Here is a 19,550-nt window from a genome sequence, read left to right on the forward strand (position 1 = left end):
CCAACTCCTGCACCCAGGCAGGAATCAGGGTTAATTCCAGTTAAACCCATGGAGGAACTCTGTTATGGAAAACGTAGTATCAGACTTTTTCCCTGCAACAGTTTAAGTGTTTTTGCTTTTTACATTCACAATTGCCCAGTAAAAACGAAATGAGGCAGTGGAAAAGAAGGAGCTCAAACAACAAAAATAAAAAGGGTGACCCTAAAAAGCTAGATGCAACTACATTCCAGTTTAGTATAGGTGCTACAAGCCATGAGATTTCATTTATTTCTCCATCATTTGTGTTTGGATGTATACATAACCAGATCCAGAATACATCTAACTGCAATATGTACCTTAACACTTTTCTTTACCCTCCTTAATCATTACCCAAGCAAACTCTATCCCAGATAAAGCTGAGCCATTAACCTATACCTGTAGAGCTAGAACACTCGCATCTTTGTTTGGATTCTACTGCTGAAGCCAAGTGCTTGTTTCTGTGGCCAACATGAAGCTTTCTTTTCTGGGATGCTGACTCAACAGCCCAGGGACTGCAAAGGGGTCGCAGCAGACACTGCACTGAAAAAGAGAAATACCCTGCAGGAAAGCGCTTTATAACAACAAAATGCCAATAACACAGCCGAATCCCAACTGAAATAATCTATTGTGCCTTTTTCCAAAATAAAACCTAAACTACATTATGTGCTATTAGTGCCTAAAAACAGTGCTGGAAATCTGAAAAACAGAGAAGATGCAGTCCTGAAGAAGGCATAATGCATATCTCCAGGAGTTTCCAGAGCAGAAGAGAAAGGTTCAAAGCCAGAGACTTCTGCCGTGTTTTCCGCATGTGTTCCAGATATCTCACTATCACATTAAATACATATAAGCAAAGAAAGATTATGGAAAAGAAGAGATAGGATCCCTGCTAAAAAAAAAAAAAAAGCCATCATCAAGAGTGCTCAAATATCAACTCAAAAAACTCTCCTGGGTTTCTCACCAAGCTGCACAATTTCTCTGCAGACTCCAGCTGTGGTTCCGGCTCAACACAAACACCCCCGGAGCCCAGGGAGAGGTGAGAGGGGAGAGCCACAAGCCCTAGCAGAAACCTCCCTGCCTCCCTAGTGCACAAGTAGGAGCCCTGCAGATGGGATGAGCGAGAACAGCCAATCCAGGCTGCGGATGTCCCTGCTCATCGACTGGAAACACAAGCACTGGCTGCTGCCTGTGACCATATAATGAGGGAGAAAAAACACAGGCAAATTCTTCTGGGACTCTTAATGGAGCCAAATTCACAATTAATGACCTTGAGAGGATCTGTCTTTCAAGATATTAACCACGTGCTTGACAGATATATGCTGAGAAAAAAATGTGCATGTATCTACATACATACAGATATGTGAACATACTATACGTTTAGCTTATACCTGTCATTTAATTGCACTGAACTGCTGCTCGCTACTGCAATTTTAATGGCCAGGCCTCCACCGCTTGCTGGTTTCAACAAGTGCTTTGTGCACAGAGCTCAGCTCCAGCGCCGCGCGGTCAGCACACGCCGCCCCGTTTGTCATGTGCTTGGGCAGCACTCTGCATTCACACGCAAAGCGCCCACAAAAAGCCCGCAAGGACTCCGCACAGGACCGCAGGGAGCCAGCATGCACCCAGCCAGCAGAAAGGCTGTGTGTGCTCAAAGAGGAGCAACCTTTCCCACAAACATCCCAGCCTGGCTATCGGCTGAAATACCAGCCTAATAAAGGAACATTTTCTGCGGAGAGCCGCATGAAACCTGCATTTCAGCTGTCGGCATCCAGAGCGATCTCAATGCAGAGAGCTCCAGGGCAACCCACTCTCCGGACACGATAAATACAAGCAAACTGGTAAGATGTTTTTAAAATGACAGATCATCTTCATCACCATTAGCAATTCAGACATGAACTGCAAGCTCATCCAAGGCTTAAAAATAGAGAAAATGAGGGTTTCTCGGCTGGCCCACGTCCTCCTGAGCTCACACAGTAGAGCTATAGGCACTAGGGTCCTAGGGGTACAAGGTTGCAATTCCCAGCAAGCACAAGGGTGAACTCACAAAGAGCAACCAAATGCTCCTGCACCCAAATACTCAGCCTAGACCTATGGTGACCAGCAAAGAAAGATTTGGTAAATTTAATAACTTCTCTATGCATTGATAAAATGTAACACTGAATTGTCTTCCGCAATGTTACCAAGGATTGCCAGAGCATAAAGAGATCAAACCATTTTGTCTCAAAACATTCTTTAAAATATATTGCATAATTTGGGGGGAGGGAGGGTTGGCATTATGTTCAAAAAGAATAAATGGCTTGGAAAAAAGAATCGGCTACCAGGAAAAGCGTTTTCTCAGACAATTTTCAAAGGCAACATCCAGGGGTCAGACTCTTTGTATTCACTTTCATAAATAAACCAGATTCTGCTCTAGTTGTTTCTCAGATAATAGAAAATAAACAGTTTTATTCAGACCATCTGAAGAATGAATTCATTTTGAAAAAATTCACTGGCTACTTTAAATGCAATAATGTAATTCACTAAACAGGCTAAGACTACATTCACTAAAATTCTGCCATAACCACACATCTGGAATTACTTCCTAATAATCACATTTATCTTTAAAGTAAACATTATTTTTTCAAGAGTTACTATTCTTCTGTAAAATGTCCTAAGCTGTAGTTAGTTTCAAGTTACTCTTACAGCTTGAGGATTATCAAGAGGTTTTATGATGTTATGATTGAACAAAATGTATTTTGAACAGCAATCCCAAATGGTCTCATTACTTAGGTAAAAGGTCTACTCCCTGGCTAAGACATTGCTCAACCTATTGTAGTCTCCTAACACTGAAGGTAAAAATGTGCACAACAAATGTTGAGGGGGCTGAGAATGGCATATAGAAACCAAACAAGTCCAGAGTCAAGTATGACCACAGTCACTGTGATAATAAAAACAACAGTGTCTCTCGATTTCTGACACATCAGACACATTCAGCAGAGAAACCAGCTTCATAAATATCTCCTTTCTGGTGGCTCTCTCAGAAATTAGGCCTAGATGAGCAAAGAAATCAAATTAAAATACTGTGTTTTTTGCAAGACTTGCACCTCCAGATGCTTTCACTCCCGCTATTTCTACTACTTCTCTCCAATTAATGACTTCAACCAGAGTAATTAGTCAAGCTCTTTAGCAACAAATTCTCTTTAGAATATTTGTTATTTTTGAAAGGAGGATAAGCTGGTTAAGATGTAATTGGACTTTGTATTTATTCTGAGTAATATTAAGCTGCCTTCCAACAACAGCACACCAAATACTGAATGTTTAAAAAACAACATTTTAAGATGACACTGAAGCTGGAGGATCTGGCATTTCTTCCAGGCTACCAGGACCTCACCACGTCCTGTCCCCACTTCACAGTGATACTCCCAGCTTAGCACACAGAGAGTAGAAGGGGCCCAGCCAGGCAGGGCATTTGCTGTGGCATTAGCTGAGTGAGTGGACAGCAAAGGTGGCAGGGCACAAGTCATGCCATGGTGCACCTCTACCTGAGACGAGAAGCACCTTCAGGGACTCATTTCTGGCACTGCCTCTGTGAGCTGTAGACAACTGGCATGACTATAGGCTAAGAGGTGCACCTCAGGGGAAGGCCAGGCCTGCGTAAAATGACGCACATATTCAAACGACACAAGTCAAATGCTGCATCTATGTAGTCTAGAAACTGCCACAACTCTATGGAACAACACATGAAATGAAAAAGAGAAATATTTAGCACAAAGCTTAAAAAGACTGGAAACACTCAGCTGTGTTTCAGTTGCATGCCCTCCTCAGCCCAGCTGGCCCCCCAGCGCCCAAGGAGTCAGTTCCCAGCCTGCCTTCATACTCGACCCAGACAGTGGTGCACTGTTTCATCTACTGCAGCACATGCTCTTCAGAGCCAGAAACCCCCTGTCCCCACAGAGCCGTGCGGGTAACACTCTCGCTTACAGTTGGACTTGTTGTTTCAACTGCTAATCAAATTATAAAATAATAACAGCACTAATACAGCATGGCTTTAACTCCCCTGGATCTAAGATATCCTTTCCCTCTCCTTGTCGCTGTTGCCTGCAGGGTCTGGACCCCAACCCCTCCTTGGGTAAACTGAAGCACAGTGTTTCTGCTGTTTCTAAGCTAGAAGAGCTTTGTGAATTTTGCCTCTGCTTTCCCAATTACTCAAGTCAACCCGCTCCCTGGTGCCAACCCCTCCAGCTGCCCCGCTCTGGGCAGAGCGGCAAGAACCTGAAGTGCCCCAAGAGGTCACAATATGGGGACAGCCAGTCTGTGCTGCAGGGCACCCAGGGCACACAGGCCCTACAGAAACATGATATCCAAGCAAGACTGAAGCCTCTTTATTCCTGACACAGGCTGGAAATGAGTGTGAAGGTCACTAAAATCAAGCAGCCTGGACTTCAGATGAGTGACGTCTACCACAGCTTGAGTACCCTGTCACTCCACGGTCACGAGATAGGGAGTTAAGAGCACTTTACAGGCACTCTCTTTTCTTCTCAAGTCATCCTGGGATGCAACGCACTAGCTGGGAGGCTGGTACGTATTACATAAGCACTGAAACAACTTCAAAAAGTGTTCACACTGCTTGCTGTAAACAAAAGCACAGCTCGCTGTCCACTGGAAAGCCAAGTGCTTTCAGCAGGGGTAAGCCATCCAGCACTTGCAACCAGCATGTGTCGCACACAGGACTAAGCCTCAAACGGCTTCAGCAAACACAGCGCACCCACCTCCTAGTCGAGGGTACAGAAGAACTAATAATGACTGAAAAAAGTTATTAAATGTGAACCAAATCCCTGTGGCTATATTCAGTTTTGAAAAACTTTTAAGTCCTGCATAGACCATGAAAATCTCCTAGTTTGACTCTCCGCAGTTCAATTCTCTCCAGATTTCACCCAGTTCTTCATCCATTGCCCAAGGTTATTTTTACCCTTCAGCAGCTTTGGATTTCAAAATTCTGCCCGGAAGACTCTAAAGCAAATTGTTTGATATATGAGGTCTATTTTTTTTCTCCTGCAAATTGAGGTCAGTCAGCCCACCTGGGGTTGCAACCCATAAATGCTGCAGAATTGTTTGAAGAACCTCCTAGAAACAGAAGTTCTTTTGGGCAATAATGGTAGCATCCAAGATCAGATATATAACAAGAGTTAAGGTAGGGCATGAGAATCTCCAGATTCCACCATTTATGAGAGATCTCTGAGTTGCTCCGTAGCACTTCGCCTCTGAACTCTCTTCTAGAGAAGCCTGCGTCCCTCCTCTGACTAGATCCAAAGCACAAAGAGACCGACCAAAACAAAGCTGAGATACTTCAGTTCGAGCAGGACAGTTTCTTGAAAGTTAACAAAGTGAAAAATTAAGCAGCATGGAGCATTACCACATGTACAACTTCAGGGTGGAGTAACTACCAAATCCCTTCAGGGACTGCCCTTCCCTTCCCCTCGATGCTTTAAGAATTTTAAAAGTAAAGCCCTTTTTGTTGAGCTGTCACAGCCAGGGAGGGGGGAGCAGCACTGTTAGTCTGCAATTTAGCAGTTTCCAAGGAGCAATATTCTTCCAGGTCCTACTAAATAGGAAAACAGATTAGAAACCAAGTGGGATCCAGTCAGAGCCTGGATGTGGTACGGATTGCACTAAGTCAAGGGAGCTCCATAGCTGAGCGTGGCAAGTGCAAGGCCTGTGGTAATAGAACTTCATGAAATGCAAGAGCTAGTCCCAAAGCTCAAGGAATATAACATCTTTATTCATATTTTAAGCACAATGGAGTATTCAACCTCTTTCCTCATATATTTATGGTTTTCCTTTAATAACCACTGCTAGGCAAAGTTTACACAGTTCAGTCAGGGCTAAATCCGACTGAGTAGTTCTGCAAGAGTAAGGCTCAGCTTCAGTAAGTGCTTCACAAGCTAGCACTCTGCTGCCAAAGTGAGGTCCTTGGGTTAAAAACAGCTTCTCCCAGTCGGACAAACCACCGTTATATCTAGCACGGCCAAGAGAGACCACAAGGTAGCTAAGCATCCAAAACTCCATCTCAGAAAATATCAGCTGGGCATTTTCTAAAATATTGGCACCTATTTTTTGCTCCTACTTAAGTCCATAAAGAAATTCCCAGAGATTTAAACCTGCACAGCTCTGTCCCAACATCAATTGCTTTAAAATTTTTTTTTTGATGACCCTCAAAGAGTATTTCCTAAATCAGGTAAAGGCAACCTGTTGAATTACTAGGATATCTGGGAGTGTCTTTCTGCTATGGAAATGGCATAGTTGGAAAAAAAACCTATGGGACCTACTCATCATCTCTGCTCTACAGCTTCTTCCTCACTCATCTGCTGCCATTTTCTATTGCATAATTATTTTCTTCATCTGTTTTTCAGAGAAAGCTGCATTTCTGAGCAGGATAACTTAGCCAGATGAAACAAACTCAGAAAACACAAATCTGAAGCCAAATAAAATTGTTTATGCAAATTAAAATCTAAATTTCATTTTGTGCTTTTTAAATAAATCTGCTAAAACTTTACAGACTCGCTCCAGTCCTTGACAGCCCAAAAGCAATTGTAGTTCATCCTCTTTGAAACTGAAAAGTAAACAGTGAACAGCAAAAGCTGGAACTATATTCTGGACAGTGACTGGAACATAGTCCTGAGTTTTGCCTTACGAGACAACTAAGATGAATTTCTATAGCTCTGCACACTGATCTATGTGCTTATTTGTCAGGAAGAGCCAACATGCCAATATGTTTTCTGAGGGCAAATAGCCCTTCACTTTTACAACTCACATACTACTTACCTTTTTACAAGACACAAATAGAGACACCTCTGGCCCAAACATTCCGATAAATAAAATACCATAACAGCACAAACCTTCAAAGGGAGATAACTTTAAGTAATTAAAAATAGGAATAGGCTGGCTTACTAATACCTTCACCATATATAACAGTAATACAAACAATATTTGTAGTTGCAGGTAGAATGAAATCTCTTACATGAAATCTGCTAGTGTTCAAATCAAAAGGATCAGCTCAGACCCCTTTAGATTTATAAGAAGGGCCTTTACTACGTAGGTTTTCACTGATAAAATATATTTATTCTGATATACACTTTAGCTTCAGGACAATTCAAGTTTTTCATGGTGACAACAGAAGAGGCCAGAAACCAAAAATATTCTCAAAATCAGCTGTCTCCACCTCACAGATAGGCACCCACTCAAGCTAGGTCTTGCCATGTAATTCATGTGAACACCTTGGAAGAGGTGGGACACACAATAGTGCCTGGACCTTGTTTCAAAGAAGCATTCAGATTTTGAAAAACTTTGTAAAGCACCACTCTCACTGTCCTTAAGAAGTTAGGTGTGAAACCTTATAAAAAGTTTAGTGGAACAGGCTAATCTCTTTCAGACTCAACCACCTCGAAGGGCTGATCTCCTGTGCAAATGGACTGAGCGCAGAGCAGCAGGGCTCAAACACAGGTAGGTCCCAGCAGACAAGCTCGACTTTCCCTGTGGACAGCCCAGTCTCCCCTAAGATAACTCCGCATTCGGCCCTTCCCGATCCTGATCACAGAGCAGGTAAAGGTGCAATTTCCAAACACCTCTGAACAGGTTCTATTGGGGAATATCATTTACATGTTATTATTTAAGCTGTTGGAGGACACCCAGGGTAGCCCATCTTGCCTTAAAGTCAAGCAGAAAGGGACGTTAACGTGTTTCAACGGTATCTGCAGACTTGCGAAGAAACTACCAAGTAAACTCTTTCCACCCAGTAAGCCTACACTGTCACTGAGACTTTAAAGGATAATGTTTTGTATTTTCATGTTCTAGAAGCTATCTCTGGATTGACCTTCACAAGAAGAATGTGAAAATATAGGGCGATCGTCTGCAGTGGTATTTACCTTTCTCTTCACTGGAACAAAACAGAAAGTCTCTTTTAGCGTTTGTCGAGGATGCCTGCAGAGTAGAGCTCCAATGAACTACAGTCTCCCTTCCAAAGGGGTTTTCCATTTTCTCGTCTCTACTGTCTTATGATCCAGCTTATGACAAACAGATTACTGAGCCTTGGAAAACAGCTATGTGTCGGTAAAGCATTGACAACCGAGACGTTACAACTGCCTGAAGTCCAACTGTCAGACATGTGGCTTCTCTTTTGATGAAGGCCCCTGTCTCTGCACTGTCTCTGCAGTGCAGTACTGGAGAACAGCGGAAAAACCTTAGCATCTTGACCCTCGTCATGACCCTGACTTGGCAGGAAGTCTTAGACAACCTGAATGACCTCAGCGACATCATTATTTATTTTGGTAGTGCTCCAGATCTAGCATTTCTGCCAGTGACAGGTGGTATCTAGTCAGCTGCCGCCTGCCAAGAGGCATAAGGGCCAACAGCACAGTTGGCCCTGCAGCATCTAACCCAAGATCTAAAAAGAAATATTCCCTAGGAAAAATATAAAATTCTGAAGTGCCTCAGAGTTGGTAAATAATTTTTTAATAAATAATAATAAACATTAAAATCATGTAAGGGTAACCATGTAATTAGTAAATAAAAGTTTACATCTGTGTCATATTCATTCAAATGAAGAAAACTAAAGTCAAATATCAGGAACAAGGAGAAGGGCTGGAGATACTATGCAAAGTGCCTTTATCAACCATAAAGCTGAAATCAGATGTTTCTGCCTCACTTTTCGCTCCTACCAAGCGGGTCTTAATAGAAGCAACGGCCACAATCACATTTGTTACGACACACAAACAAGCCACCTCTGAGATGGGCGACGCCAAAAGCTAACTAAACGCTTGCTACAGCAGATCAACGGTTATATCTGAGAGCACATTCCCCCTCCCGGGGTTTCTCTCCCTGGAGCTGAGATCTGATAGCTCTGACCTCCTTACAGGAGGAGGGCTGCCAAGTAAACAGGCCTCAGGCTCTGGCCAGCACAGGAACTGCAGTCATTTCTGCACTGGTATTTTCCCTCTCCAATTCTCCACCCCACCCTTCCCAATCTTGTTTTTAATGCATCTTCCAACTTCTTGCACAGTTAACAAATGTGCATAGTCAACGCTGTGGCTGGAACTATCCTAGATCAGGAGCACAGACTAAGGATACAGTCTGTACAAAGAACATGAAATTCTGTTTTTCCGGTGCTATTGCCCAGCTCTTGGATCAGCTAACACCCAGGACAAAAAATAAAGGAGTAGAGCAGAGAATTATTTTTTGATCAAAATTTCACCTTAAGCAGTGAAACATATTCAATGAATTGTAATAATTATTTTGTAGCAGAAAAAGGAAAAGCCCAGTGCATATGCAGCAAAGCACAGAATTTGCTACCTTCATTCTTCCACTGGGTTTGCCCAAGTCTCATACTCGAAAGGAGATTGCAGTTTTGCAGACTGCTCTTGTATTAAAAAACAAAGGCAACTTCAAGTAAAGTAAACTGAAAAACACCCAACCTGTCAACCACGAGGCTTTTCAACAAACTGCCTTCCCCCTGCACTACCCAGCAAGGGCAAACTCCAGATATTTGTCCACGTCATAAGCGAATTTCCATGAACTCCCAAACAGCATTCTAGGAGACGGGATCAATGTGATAAATGCATGGAATCGAACAGTATTTATTTGTTGCTTGCATCTTCTTGGTTAATGATACTCCGTAATGGGCACAAAGGAATGAGAATATAACAGGGTAAAATGGTTCCTTGGAGCTAGAAAAAAGGAAAACAACAAGAAATGAAGCCTCTGCTCAGCCTCCACACGCGGGCCGCCCTTTCCTGGCCCCTGGCGAGCGCCAGGTCCCTGGCACAGCGGGAAGAAGACGCAGTGCCCTCACTCGAGCTGAGGCACCGCAGGGCACGATGCAGCCACGGGACTCGTGGCTCTGGCAATGCAGGCGCACGGAGGAGACAGAGGATGCACGAAGGGAAAAAGCAATCCCAGCACATACCGCCTAACACCTAGAATACCCTTATTTGTCCGAGCAAATTTATTTTAGAGCAGGGCACGACTCGATCCCTCTCAGGCAATGAGGAAGAACCCGGGACAGGCAGGCTGGTCCATCTGCCCCCTCCTTCCTGGGAGAGGCTGGTGGGGGCGGTGGCTCAGGACACCTTCCAGGGCGGGAAGGAGGGGATGCAGTGCGGGGGAGCCACGCCCAGGAGCCGTTGGGAGCAGGGATGTGCGCGGGAGCCGCTGGGAGCAGGGATGTGCGCGGAGCTGCGTGGGCTTTTGTTATGGGCTCTGTTTATCTGAGGCACTTCGCAGCCAGGCCTGAGGGTGGAGGCGGTTTAAAGGGCCAGCCGGGGAGGCAGAGCGGAAGGCTTCGAATGAGCCCAGATCCCAGCTTTTGGGGGCGGGCCAGGGCACAAGGCAGGGGCAGCCAGCACGAGCCCCGCACAGCCGGTCCCAGCAGCGCACAGAGGGACAGGAGCTGCTCACGCAGGGCCAGCCACGGCTCGCACTAAGCAGCCACTTAGGGGAGCACTAGTCACCCCACAGCAGTGCTAAAACCACATTGACGCGGTCTTATACCACACTTGGTCTTGGACTACAGAGTCCCCAAGACATCTGGCTGTGCTAGCTCCACTTTAACAAGAGATATTTATTCAGTACAACAAGTTTGGGACACAGAAGGCCCAGCAACGAGTTCATTTCTGGATGGGTCTCAGAGAAGCCTCCAAGACAGCTCCATGCTGAGCCGGTGTTTCAGGTGTCATAACCCAAGGTCACATTAAGCTTTGCTTCTCTTTGGCCTAACGTAGTCCAGCACCAAGGTACACTAGTGACATTTAGTTTCTAGCTGCTAATTCTTTAATGAAAAGAACAACAGTCACTAGCAGAACACAACTTTTGCTTTGATGATATTGTGTCAAGGCAGGAATCGGCTGTCGTTTAGGGGGTAGCAGAACAAAATTGGGTTTCTTTTAATTCAAAACTGGTTGGAAAGCAAACTGATAAAAGCCCCCTCACTTGAAACCAGCTGTCTTTAAAAACTGCAAATTACTGTAAACCACTCAAGTTTCAACACAACGTGGTCAGTGCACCCATCAGATGGGCTGAAAAAAAAAAAAAAAAAAAGGCACAGTCTCAGCAGATCTGAAGCTAATAAAGCCCCCTCCTCCACTGCCCCTCTTCGGTAGGAAATATCCAGAACACTGTATAAACTCTAATGCATTTCTCTCCAGGTTCATGATCTTTCTTTCTCTCTCTCTACAAAGAACCTACAGTTGGGGCACTAACAGCCAGGGATGACAGGTGCCCCAGCACAGCCTTAGAGGACAAGGGGACATGCAGTGACCGTGCACAGATCTCCGCTTCAGAGCTCTCACATCTTCACTGGTGCTTGTCGCACAGGCGCGAGTGCCGAGCTGCACACACAGGCCCCAGTGAGCTCAAACTCAGTCTCCGCAGCTGCTCCATTTCCAAACTCTGCAGTTGTTTCCCCTCCGAAAGATGAGGTCCTCTTTGTGCACATGCACATTTTTGACCATGCAAAAGCAGAAACACGTCTGAAAAACCTTGCATTTGAAAAATAATCCTTTCTTAGTTAATGAGGAAAACATCAGTAGTCGTATAAGTAAAGCACCAAGTTAAATGGCATAAATAATGGTTAAATGGCATAACCCTACTGGGCCCACAAGGTTTCTAATGCGAGGAACCAAACAGAGCTTGAGCAACCGGTGCAAAATGAGGAAGAAAACCCTTTTATCTGCAGGGGAAACAAGGCACCCATCAGGCACTCACTAGCCTCTTGATGGAAGAATTAGGATCAGCACATCCAAACTGATCTCTTCACTTGTAAACTAACCTTTAATGGCTTGCTGGGTACTAACTAGAGGAAGATGACAGGTAAAGCAAAGCACACTGCCCGCTTTTGCCCACGTAGAACCTTTAAATGGACACCAGCTGTTAATTCCTTTCTACATTCTTCACATTTTTTCGGCCAACTCCCGACAAGACTAACAGAAACCTTTCCCCTTAAACTTTCATCTGATGCATAGATTACATAGTCAGGAGTTTTCAGGCAAGGAAAAGAAATATATATCATTATTGCTTTAATTTAAGTGCATGCTTGTAGGTCTCTAGTGCATCCCTTCCCTTTGAAATGGGTTAGGGAGCCTTAATGTCATCTAAATTAAGTCAATTTGTTATTCAGGGCATTCATGACCAAACAATTTGAGATGCATCCTGCAAGGAAAACACATACAGGTCAGAATTCAAAAGCTGGGAAACAAGATGTTGGATGGGAAGCAATAGTCCAGAAAAGCTACATCTTAAATAACTTGGGTCATTATTCTGGTTCTTTGATGTTTCAGCTATGGTTAAGTCTTCTTTCTGAGGTATTTTAGTACTCATTCTTATCTGCTGTTTTATTTAACAGAGATATTCAGCATTTTATATAAGATATAGCCATGACTCTTTCCCTTGTGACAGCCTAATAGTTAGAGCATTGCCATACACTCTTCCGCCCTTTCTATGCAGAGGGCTAAAACTCTTGCAGCTATCTAAGTAGTCTCCACTGGCTTTACAGGACCACAATATGCTTCCCCCACACCTCAAAGTACTAATTGTACTTGTGAGTAGCAAGAGAAAAGCATAATAAATGCATATTTTTAAAGCAACTGTCACACCAAGTCAAAACAACAAAGCTTGATTTGAAACATCTTGGGAGCTTCTGACACCACCATGTATTTTCAGTGACAAAAAAGTTTGGCCATAGCCTTTACCACCCCATATCATCTGCAGCTATGTGTCACCCACACTTCTAAACACACCTAGTAAAGCAAGGAAATAAACCAAACGAGGACATTTGGCTCCTTTAAAATATCCAACTCTTGTCATTGGCATCTGACTACAAACCACTTCTGGCAACATGTAAATACTGATGCATTTAGATACTGACGTTTTCCTAGCTTCGGATAGAGATGAAATGAAAATCAGTTTGAAGCAATGCAGAAAAATAACGTAATGTTTTGATCCAAGAGCTCTATGGTTCTTTGCACTGAACTCACAGGAAACAACACTATTTTGCAAAGTATTTTCACAGACCTCAAAATGGATCTTGCAAAGTACTCGGCAAAGGCCACAAGCAAATACACTGCATTTCTTCTGCCATTAGGCAGTTCCCATGGGTGGGCCGGGCTCAAAGCAGAGTACCTGCCTACACCTCCTGGGGAGTCACTGCATTCAGCATCAGAAACCTAAGAAAAAACAGCAGAGTGCAACGATACACAAAAGAACTGATTAATACTTCATTCCGATTTTTTTTTTTTTTTTTTTGGTCTGGGAAATAGATCTGCAGCTGGCAGGTACCCAAGCCAACAGCTGCATTGCTTTTCTACTTCCACAAACACTCTAAAAGTTAGCCAAAACCCTGTTTGTGCTGGCAAACGCCCAAGATTTTATTATTATGTACTATTAGTTCATAGTGAGAAATGTGCACTACGGAAAAAAAAAATCCATAGAGGCTACATAATTGGGTACAGATGTTAAAGATTTATGAAGCCCTATCTTCAGCCCTATATGCAGTATCTTACATATTGTTTTTATCACCTGTTTGCTCTCCGGGTTTTTAATAAGATAACTATGCATGCTATCCTTGAAGAATATTCTAGAGCTTCTCTTTCAAAAACAAATAACTTCTGAACTCCACTTGCTTCCTCTCAGCAACAATCTCTTTTTATTAGCTCAGTATACACCACTCCTTATTCGTCTCATATTTAAACAAGAGCTTCACTATTGTTTTCACTATCTGGCAACTTCTGAAAGCAATCAGTCACAGCATTTCATCCTTACTCAATTCCCCTTTCCCCAAGCACTAATCCTAACACATCCCCAAAAACCCTTTCGTCTAGAATCCGGGATAAAATATCTTATCATCCTAAAGAGACTGTGCCAGTTAAATACCTCATCATTTTCACCATCTTTTTTCTATTTAGTCGTGGACGAAGTTTGCTCAGTGTCTTTGGGGACTATTACTTTTCCAGTCATCATGCAAATGTCCAAACTTCAGTGAGGTCAATAACATTCACGTTAAGCTGCCTACAAAAGTAACCCTGTCCTAACTGGTTTTCTAAACATCGATCTATTTTGTTTTCTACAAAACATTTCAAATTTGGAAAATACCAATAAAAAAATAAAAATTCAAGAAAAAAATCACTAGCATTTTTCCTAACTTATGTGCAATGTTTTTGCCATTTCAAATTACATCACAAGAGCTTCTCTTTCCATGCATGACAGAATAATAAGGTAAGCTCACATGGATACTTTGCAAGAATTTATGGAAGAAGATAAATCACAGGAAAGGTGCCAGCAATCTCTGCAAACTGATGCATACGAGCGCTGACATTTCTGCTCCGGCGCTGTCGGCCAAGAAGCAAGTGGCTCCCTTCCCTCCCCTCCCTCGCCCTAAGCACAGAGTGACTTTGCAGGATAACCTGACATTTCCTTTCACCTTTCCCACAGTCCACAGCTGCTGATAAACTCTTCCTGAAAAATGATTTCATCCTTTCCGATGATGTGGCTTACACAACCCAGCCTGAGCGAGGGCTGTGGCCTCATTACAGATTTAGACATCCAGTTCCCATCTGAAAAAAAGCAGATCTGGTGCATTTTGGAAGGCCAGAAAAAGATCTACAAAGACTTTTCCCTACATCTCCCACAACTCTGAAATAGACCAGGCACAGTTGTACTTTTAGTTCAAAAAAGGTAAAGCTTTTTCTATTTACACTCCTGCTTTCTCCAGCTGGCTTGTGTGATAGATGTCCCCATGTCACGTACACCCACCATCTCTACACTGAACTTTTAGAAAGATGAGGAGGATGCTGATGGCTTCTGCCCAACTTTCTCTTCAACCCTCGGGAATTCAAATGTCCAAAAGGAAGACTAAAAAATGATGGCAAGCAGAGAAACATTCCATTTTACATCATGAAAAATCTTGCCATGAATGAAAAGCCATACTTTTACCTTAAAAAAAACTTTCATTGTAAATAAATGAAGTGAGGAAACACACCTACTACGTGCTGACTCCATTCTTTGAATAGTTTCTGATAAGCTGCCTTCCTCTGTTTCCAGCTGATGGATCAATGGCCTGAAAACAACAGCCAGTTTAATCTGATTTGTTGTTTCCTTCTCATATATAAGCAGTTTAATGCTTTGTTGCTTTACTGCATGACTCAGTATCTATGGAGAAAAGTTGCTGTTTTTCCTCCATCTTTGCACAGATCCTCAAGTTTGCATGAAATTGTAGCCTGAAGTATAAAAGCAGAATTCCTCCAATTTTTTTCAGAGGGAGTATTTGTGTTTTCAATATCAGATCTGAATCTCAGCAACTGCCTCCTAGAGGGACAGAAATGCTGTAGCGTGGTGTTTACAGCTGGTGGGGCCAAGGATCACTACAGCTCTGGTTTCTTGATCAACTCTCCCTAAAATTCAGAGCTTGCTATGGAAACCTCTTCCCGACTCTCAGAAAAATGGAAGGGCCTCTGATTATCTTGTATTATGGAAATATACAAAGTGACTTCTAGGTAGAATATAACTGAGACCACCTGATTGTCTGTCTTGGATACTGAACTTACCAACGATCACCCATCTTGGATATTGAACAGATTAATCCTCATGCCAATACAGTCATATTTACCATATCTGCAAAAGGAATAAAAAATGATTTAAAAAGAACAAGCTACAACCAGCTCATGGATTGTACAGCATGCTCAGCCAAGATGAACCAGATCTCATTCCTTGACTGCCTTGAGATGGAGGAGATCGACTGAAGAACAAAGAACAAACTCCAGTACGTTTCCTGTTGACTAGGTTAGGACCTATCCAGAAAAAAAAAAAAAAGACAATCAGGATGCCATTTTCTTGATTTAATGTTAGGGGGAACAAGAGAAAAAAGAATATATATACTAAATTTCAGCCTTGAAAAAGGTCCCAGAGAGCTCTCACCAGCAGGGAGGTGGGGAATCTGCCTACCTACAGGGCAGAAACAAGTCTGACCCAGTGCAATGTTTTCAGCATAAATTAGCTTGGTAAAGCAATGTGTATCATGTAACAAATTTAAAATAGCTATACCTAACTGGAGTAACACAGTAACACTTTGCCGCACAAGATGTACCCGAGTATGGAATTTGACATTACAAACGCAATTTCCTGAACTTCCCAAAGAGAAGTGCTTTCCTTCCCCCATTAAATTCAAGAAGGAGGCCGTGGAATAAAGTGATTTTTTAAGAAAATAATAATGGCAGCTGTTTTGGAGTATCACAGGGTAATATGGTCAGAAAGGAAAGGCTACACACCAGTGGTAAAGCCTTAGCTGGATTTTAAAAGTTAAGATTTTGGGATATTTAAGATTTACACTCACAGATTTACAGTAAAAACATGAACAAATAGCCCTCTAGCAAGGAGTGCTATGCCTGGTCATTTTCTACCTAATGACTGTTTACTACACTGTCCCTTTTAACTGCCTGGCAGCTCTCCAGATCTCCTCTCTCTTTCTTTCTCCTACCCACCACTCCAGGCAGCCATGTTGTGTGAAGAAAAACCCCAAGAGGGGAACCTGCTCCCAGCATCTTTCCAGGCTCTAAAAGCATCATTTCCATAGGGCGATCCTGAGCACTGCTCTACTTTGCAAGGAAAAAAAAAAAAAAGGTAAATTTTAACATTGCCAATAACAGTACAGAGAAGAAAATCAATCAAACAAACAGAAGAGTCTTCCTTTTCAAGGAACTTCAAAATGGCCATTGGGTTTACAGATTTAAAAGCGGTGGAACTAGTTCTTTTGCTCTTAGTAGAAATATATCTTTATAGCACTGTACAGTACTGCCCCAGCACTTGTTTCAAGTAACGTGTGCTGTCATTTGACATCATTAAAATGGATCAATTATTTGTGATCCAAACTCCCTGCTCCACGTCCAGCTGAGTTTTCCCGTTACACTTGTGGCTTGTGCACACTTGGAGAAAGAATAACTCCCCTTGTTACCAAAAGCACAGCAGGGAACATGATACTCCTCAAGGCTTCTCATGCCCAGCAGCACTGGCGCTGCCACTTGTACCCTTGCTGGGTGTCTCTGAAGGCCTCGAATCCCATTTTCTCCAGAGTCATCACCAACTGCTGCAGCAAGAAACGGCACGTGAAAGCAGAAGGAGCTTTAATGGAGCAGCTCCCAGCTCTGAGTCCTCGATCCCCTGCTACAGGGCACAACGGAAGGCAGCAATACGGGCAGACGGACACAGCAGCTCCCAAAGCAACAACCCCAAACACAGGCAACTTTCACATGGCTGCTCTGTAGATACAACCTGCATAAAGTTTTCAGGCAACCTGTGCAATTCCTTAGAGAGGTGGAGTGCCAAAGCAGCAGCGCGGTTTGCCCTTCACCGGCACAGCAGCCGGACAGGAGACATCCCGAGACCCCAAAGTGTAAAATCCTCTCTCCTCCCAGCACTACGTTAGAGGCCTCTTTCTTTGGGCATCATGGAAAAAGTGAGATTTAAATTTTGAGCGAGGAGAGCAGCTGTTACAGGAATAAAACAGAAACATCGCCAACGATCACTGCAATCAATATTTCAAATGAAACCAGTCAGGCCCATATTTAAATCAGGTCAGCAGTAATTAAAGCAAGCTTATTTGGGAGAGTAAAACCAGAAAATTTCTGGATCAGTACATCTTCTAAAGCAAATATTAATAGACTGTTTTAAAATGTGTGATCCATGAGTAAGAAGCTTTAGTATAAACCTTGGGATTACACTATGCTAGCTTTTTGATTATTATGCTCTATATTAAAAATCATGTGCTGTGAAGAAACCAAGGGGTTAAAACAGACATCGTCATCATCTGATGCACCGCTCAAGGCTTAGCCCTTCCTTTTCCTAAGGATGTTGCTGTTCGCCTCTACACATGCAACACTAGGTACCGTGGAGGGACAGAGCCATGCACCAGGGGTGGATTTTATACAAAACCTCTGTGCAAGCGATGACCTCAGGACAGCGCAGCATGTAGAGAGGGGCTGCGCAGTGCCCACAGCGACAGCAGAATTGCCCCCACTTCTTTCTGAGATGATCCGTTTGGTTGACTCCATCTTAACACGGTGCCACACAGCAATTCAGCCATTTTAATGCCTGCGTGGCCACCGTTACCTTCCCCCGCAGCGCGAGCCAGGCTGGGCGAGCGGGACTCTCCCTGCACAGAGGCCACGCAAGGGAAGGCAGTTTGGTTCCTTAACTGAGGCTAGGAAGAAGGAGACGAGAGGCAGAGCGCTGCAGTGGGACTGCATACATACAGATACTGGCTTTTCAGATTGTCCCTGCCTCCTTCTTCCAAACAGGCATCTCAGGAAAAGCCCTGCAATCTGGTTCCCTCGAGAGGGTAGTGAGAGAAAACGCGAGCTCCCAAGCTGTGGGAGGGAGCCCCGGCGGGCAGCCTGGGCGCACAGACACCTGTGGGCGCCGCGGCCGTGGGGCAGTGCCGGGTGAAGCTGTCGCTCTGCCAGTGCCAGCGGGCGGTCACGTAGGGGCATGAGTCATGCTGGGGCTCAGCCCCACGCGGCCCTGCTCCCCCAGGCACCCTCGGCAGCCACTGCACGTCCAAACCCTGAAAATCTCCCTGCCGCCTGCCCCAGCCAGCCTACGTGCACAAGATGGAGGCAGATGCAGACCACCAGACCCTGCTCCCGCGCGGTGTTTACCAAGTGAAGGGTAACGCTCCGAGCCGGCGTTGCACGGTCTGGGGCCTCCCACGCTCAGGCAGGAGCTGCCAGCAGAGCAAGAGCCACATTAGCATCCCCTGTAATCCGCAAGGGTGAATTCCACTGCATCACTTTGCTTTTGGAAGGATGTCAAGAGAAAGGTTACCTGCAAAATTCAGAGCTTGTATTTTTGCCGTACTGCAGTGCTATTACTTGCACTCCTGCAGCACTTAGGAGGGGCTGCCTGCAGCTTGCAGAGACTGGCCAAGATGAAAGAATTCACTGTTTCATTTCCATTTCAAATGCTCATTTCTGACATTCCACTGAACTTATGCAAGTTGCAGGCAAACAGAGCACAGCCTTTCCAGGTTAGCAGCAGATCAGCAGAAAACAAGCCCCAGGCAATAGATGAATCTACGCTATCCATTTCTGTGCTAGTTACTCTGCAGCTGCCTGAAGTACAGTCCCTTCATTGAGCTGTTGCACATGAAGGCTGCTACACTTAGTTACTGCTGAAAAGGTGCTGTGGCTCTGAAACCAGATTCTGGTCAACCACGATAAAAAGACATTTGTGCTGACTACCACATTCTTGTTTACCAAATACATCTTATAAAACTAGCAACAAAAGCATGTCTATTATGCAAACAGTTACAAACATCAAAAGAAAAGTATTCAGTGATCAGAAATTTTAATTTAATCCATCCAGAACAGACTGTGGAAGGACAGACCCAAACAAGCCATATTTGACATAGATAGATTAGACAGATGGTACTGTATGGCATAAAGGGGATTTGTGCTTGCTGGACTTTGACATGGCTGAATTACTTATGAGTTGCAAGGGCACAGAAGAGTTATGCTAGCTAT

This window comes from Tinamus guttatus, unplaced genomic scaffold (genome assembly GCF_059628265.1).
Source record: "Tinamus guttatus ecotype Peru unplaced genomic scaffold, ASM5962826v1 Tinamus_guttatus_pri_ptg000033l, whole genome shotgun sequence".
NCBI lineage: Eukaryota > Metazoa > Chordata > Aves > Tinamiformes > Tinamidae > Tinamus > Tinamus guttatus.